The sequence below is a fragment of the Condylura cristata genome, unplaced genomic scaffold (genome assembly GCF_000260355.1).
Source record: "Condylura cristata isolate star-nosed mole 26May11 unplaced genomic scaffold, ConCri1.0 scaffold00014, whole genome shotgun sequence".
In the NCBI taxonomy this organism is placed as follows: domain Eukaryota; kingdom Metazoa; phylum Chordata; class Mammalia; order Eulipotyphla; family Talpidae; genus Condylura; species Condylura cristata.
This window is the reverse complement of record NW_004567115.1, coordinates 10,661,213-10,667,315: the sequence shown is the minus strand read 5'-3', so window position 1 is coordinate 10,667,315 and position 6,103 is coordinate 10,661,213.

The window sequence follows — 6,103 nt, the reverse complement described above, 5'->3', positions numbered from 1 at the left end:
TCCCCACTCTGTCTCTGGTGAAGCCTCTTGCCACCCCTGAGCCTCTGGCCTGTACCCCAGTTCTGTATGCACAAATAAATAAATCTTTAAAAAAAAACATCATTTCATAAACATTTCCCGCAGTTATTATAAACTTCTTGTAGGAATCCTTATAATATTAGAATAATATTACTGAACACATTCTAAAGTAAGATATACATTTCTGTGTAAAAGGGCATTTTGCATTTGTAAGATGTTCCTAATTTTCAGTGACTCCTTATCTGGTTTCTTGGCCAAATAGATGCCATTTCATTAAAGGGAGGGGGCAAACCCAGCTGGCATTGCCCCCAACCATTCCCTAGTGAGATGAATCAAATTCCCCTCTGAGGGTGACAGGTTACAGCACACACTGCTGCTCCAAACACAGGTGTGGGGGAACTTCTCCCCAAGGGACGGAGTGTCTGGAACTGTTTTGTAGGTCAAGAAAAAAGCCTTAAGGTATAGTTAAAAAAAAAATTAGTTACCAACAGACATGGATAAATTGAAACTGCTGCACAGAAAACACTTGGTCATTGCAGCTTGAGCATTAGTGACCTGATAAGGAATGGAGACGAGAAAATTCACTGCCCTCAAAAAAGTGCAGGGGATCATAAATATCAGTAAGAACCATTGAACAGCTCGCCTTTCTGTGCTTTGTGCTGTGGGTCATCTGTTTGGAAGTCTCCAGGAGTTATGCTTTTAAAAAATACAACTACTTATCAGTGCTATTTAACAAACAGTATTTCTCTGGCCTTAATTACCATTCTCCCCCACTACCCAAAATCTTCTCTGGTATACAGGAGGAGTAGAGAAAGAAATTAAGAGTTAGATGTAAATAACTTTCTGGGCCCTCCCTCGTGGCTCGCAGCACTGTAAATCTATATGCAGCCACTGCAGCACGAGTTTGATCCCTGGCCAGGGAGCTGACTCACATGGCACAGCAGACCTCTCCTGTCTTGCACGCTGCTCTCTTCAGCAGTGTTCTTCAGTCAATCTGCTTGTTCTGCTCCCCACTCTGTCTCTGGTGAATCCTTACCCCACATCTATGGCCTGGAACCCAGTCTTGTCTGCATTAATAAAATAAATCTAAAAAAAGATGTAAATAGCTTTTCATATATTTACAGGTTCTATGTGGAGGCATGGAGATGCCTCAGGTACAGTCTCTGCCCTCAGCTGCTCACTATCTAGAGGGGAAATCACACAAACAACTGGTCCCAACCACAGGATGACTGGCTCATTGCTGGGCATTGTGGGAAAACAGCAAAGAAATAGCCTGGCCAGCTTCACAGGCAGAGAAGTCTTCCAGAAGGCTAAGAATGGGATGAGTAAAGGCTGTGAGTATTCTCTGTGACAGGCTCCAGGTCACCTGAAGCTAAACGGGACCTCTGGTTTCTTGGCCTAATAGTAGAGGGAGGATCTGGACTTAGGGTAGGTGAACTAAGCATAGTAGAAATACTTTGAGCTAGAATGGGGTGAGACAGCTTGGGCAGCAGGAAGTTTAAATCAGAGACTTTATCCACATTATGTTTAGGGTTGATGGGGTTTTCAAGAGGGTCTCCTAAAATGTTTGAGATGCTCCCAAAACTGGAAAATCAAAATTAATGTGTACTATTTCTTTTGCAATTTAGACATAACTGTACATCTGTGTACACATCATAGAAAAGTTTGACACCTAGTTTCTTGCATTATTATGTCACTCATTCTATTCTGTATGTTGAGTCAGAGCAAGAAAGCTGGCTGTGGACCCAGACCTGCCCCTTAAAAGGCCAGTAGCGATGAGGATGTGTACCCTGCCTGCCATGGAGAGTGGTTGTGAAGCAAACATAACAGAATGTCACCATGCTTTGTAACCTACACATCCCCATACAAACTTAAGCCATCTTGCCTGGCCCTGACTCCAGCCTGAATTTGGCAGGCAGTGGTTCTGCTCCGCACCGACCTCTGATGGAATGCCGACTTCCCTGTCCACAGTTTCATCTCCCCTAATGTGGAGGAAACAACCCAGGGGACAGTTATTCTGGACTCAATCCTTCCTGACAAGGGAGAACAGGTTGGTGCTGTGGAATAGATACATAGGGCTTTCTGGTTCACAAAGCATTTTACATGCATCATTTCACCTGGTGTCCCAACGAGCCAAAGAGGAAATTGAGGTTGTTTGTAATCACGCATCTGTGAGCTGAGTCTTGACTCCAAGGCAGGATCCCTGATTCCACATCATGTGTTTGTTCCCCAATGACCTTGCTTCCTGGTAGTTCATAAAATGGAAGGAAATATCCAGACAAAGTCAAGATTGAGGAAAACTGCCTATCAACCTACAGTTCAGGGGCTGCTAGATTATTTTCTTTTTGATGGGAGCATCGAAGGGAAGAGTATGAGAAGGGGTTTTGATGATGAGTATAAAGAAGGGGAAGCTCAGCTGTTCTCCTTTGATAGAGTAGGAGCCTCTTCTGGGGGATGAGAGAAGGAAGGATGAAGAACCCAAAGACTGAAATTTGCAATGTTATCTGTGGTTGACTGGACAGGGAGGGAGCTCATGTCTTTTAGGGTTAGACTTTGATGAGTTCAAATCTTGGTACTCTCATAGTTTTGTTTGTTTTTTAAGAATTATTTATTTATGCATACAAGAGGTGGAGGGTTGGGTGTAGGGAGGCAGTGAGAGGACTCACCATAGACAATGTGGGGAGCAGAACAGGTAGATTGGCTGAGGGGAGCAGCGGGTGAGACAAGAGAGGTCTGCCGCCCCATGTGGATCACCTCCGATGCCAGGAATAGAACTTGCACTGAAGCAGCTGTGGCTAGCTTGCAGTGCTGTGCTTTAGCTAGCTGCACCATCAGGGAGGGCCTTGGTTTTTAAAAATATTTTCACTATGAGAAATGAATGAGCTAACAGTTGTCAAACTTCTAGGCCAGTGCCTGGTGCTCCTATGTACTCAGTAAGAAGAAACTATCACTCTCTGTGTGTCAGCAGTCCAGAGGGTAGCAGAGTCCCCTTGCAGGCCTCTGCTTAGCATAACACAGGAATCCTAGGAATTGCAGAGAACAGCTGTGCTGTCAGAACATGCAATGAATGTGGTCCTATGATAACAATTTTTGCCTCCTGCCTTTGACATCCTGAAAAATTTCTGAGACAGCGTTTATTCTTTTCTCTGCCTCCCCATTCTCCAAAACCTAAGCTGTGTGCATGTCCATCACGGCCTCCTCAACAACATTCTCATCCTTGCAGCAGTGCAGGGGCCACCAAGGGCATGGGTTTGAATCCTGGCCCTGTTATTTACCAATAGTGTGGTTGTAGATGTGTAATTTAACCTCTCTGTTACCCAGTTTCCTCACTTACATGATAGGGCAATAATAGTGATACAACATAGATCTGTGCTGGATTTTGATTGAGTTAATACATGTGAGATGCTTAGCACAGTGCCTGACACACAATAAAAACATGGTAAATATTAGCTGTAATTATTGCCACAGTTTACTGTTGGTTTTATTATTCCTGGCTTCTTCCATAATCAATAAGCCCACAGTTTTTGGAATAATCCTGACTCTGTACATAAATAAACTCTTGAAGAACAGTGCCCCCCTGCTACCTTTAGGTGTGATGCCACAGGGCTCATCAGGCAGGGAAGGCTACAGCTGTGCCATCCCATCTCTGGTCTGCCCCCGCCCCTGCACGCCCTCATCCCTTCCCCCTCCCTCCAGTCTGACAACCTTGACACTGACTCAAAGGTGAGTGCTCCTGGGGTTTCTTACTAGACTCACCCTCTTTTTCTCAGTTCAGATAGGCAAGGTCAAACTCTCAGCTTCAATAGCTTTCCTGTCAATGGATTGCCCTAAATGCCAATCTCTTTCTCTGTTCTGAGTTTTTTGTGATTTTCACCATGAATGATGCATTCTTTTGAGTTAAATGTTGCCCTGTCTCTAGGATCCACTTTGCAAATGTAAATAACAATGGAAATTGTAACTAATCAGGCCCTTAAGTTCTGGGATGCTTCTTTAAATTTACTTATTTCTAAAGTTGAAGTAACATTAACTTGCATCATTATTTGGTATTAAGTCCTTAGTTCTAGACTTTTCCATCTTTGGGCACTGGGGTCTCTTTGGAAAAGGCTTTAAAGTGGAGTGGGGAGGAGGAGACATAGAGAAAGGGAGGAAGGCATACATTACCCCATTTTGTTTTGAGGTGGGGTAGTAGGTGGAGAACAGATAAAATGAAAGCTCAGAACACTGCTGTCTATTAAGGGATGCAAGCAAAATGCACTCAAGTTTGTTAGACTGAAAAAGATGCTTTGGGGATTAACAACACCTCAGGTTTAAACAAAAGGGCAACACCTTGGTTGACTAAGGTTAGTGATTTTAAAGGAGAGGGGCTTTCAAAAAAAAAAAAAAATTTGGACCCCTTTTGATTCTAAGAGAAAATTCTATAAAATCTCTAGAGTGAATTGGACTCCTTTTGAATCTAAAAGACAATTCTATAAAATCTCTAAAGTCACTCTTAATAGTGTGTATTAAAGAAATAATCAGACAGAGATGTGTCAAAGATTTACATACAACTATATTTACAGTATTGCATGTAGTTTTTGAAATTTTTATATTTCTATTATTTTCTACAAAGACCAAGAATACCTTTTTATAATCAAATTACTCCTTTTTATTCTGCAGAGTTAAAGCTGATACAAGATGGGTCTGTCGCCTTCTGTTTCTGGCCTGGGTTCAGTTTTTACATACAACTATATTTACAGTATTGCATGTATTTTTTGAAATTTTTATATTTCTATTATTTTCTACAAAGACCAAGAATACCTTTTTATAATCAAATTACTACTTTTTATTCTGCAGAGTTAAAGCTGATACAAGATGGGTCTGTCGCCTTCTGTTTCTGGCCTGGGTTCAGTTTTTAGTAGAAATCTGAGTCGTTTCACCCAGCTCTGGTTGATGTTAAGCAACTATTTTGTCTTTTGGAATAACCCACAGGCGTGATTATTCTATGCTTAGTTTTGGATTGAAGAAGAAAAATCACCTAAAATTTCTGGCTCTCCCAACCTTGGAGCCATGTATCTGTCATACCAACATATTGAAAGGCTTTGCAACTCTCATCAGGAACAAACTCACAGGTTGCTTTCCAAATCGCTATGACCCTGCCAAGAGGTGTCTCCTCCCAGGACAAATAATGGTTCCTTAAAACCAGGAAAGGAATAGCAAGATAGCTGCTTCTGAAGACTCTGCTCATGTTTGTGTCTTATCTAATGAAAACCCCAGCAAAGTTTCTCTTAAATTCTTCTTCTTTCTTAAACAGAGCTCAGCATCTTGGATTATAATGAACTTAATTTGTTGAGAAATCTGACCTGTCAAACAGTCCCTACTCATACTCCATCACATTTCATAGTGACTCTCCAGGCATTTGGGTATCACTTGCAAGCTCCTTAACTTAGCACATAGACTCTCCCCAACTTCCAATCTGGTGTCCATCAACTTGATTAGTGTCCTCTTCTGCCAGTCCCAGAAAATACAGAGTTCCTTATATTCCTTTGAATGTTCCAGGCTGTTTCATACTTCTGTGTCTTCACACATGACGTTTCCTTTGTATAATAACCTCCCATTTCTTCTCGTTTATCTATTTGATGAATCTAGGTATCCTACTTGACATCAGAACTTACTTCAGATATTACCATCTGAAGAAAGTGTCCTTCTGCCATCCTCATCCTCCATATTTCTGAGGACCCCATATTTTCTCTCAGTCCTGATGTTTTCTGAGGACAAACTTCTTGAGGGAAAAGTTAATATCTTCCTCATTATTGGACTCTTAAAACATATCTGGGCCCATAGAGGACATCAATAAAAATTTATTGAATAAAAGGATAATCAGATGCAGAGGTGTTAGTCACTTTTGGGTGAGGCAAGCAGAGAATTCTGCCAATCTCCCATTATTCATTTAAAACAGGGCCCTTCCTAGTGGCACAATGGGTGAAAAGTGTAATAGTTTGAAGCTGTCCACAGCCACTATAGCACGAGTTCAGTCCCCGTCCAGGTGGAGACCCACATGATGTGGCAGACCACTCCTGTCCTGTCCACGGCTCCACTCAGCAGTGTA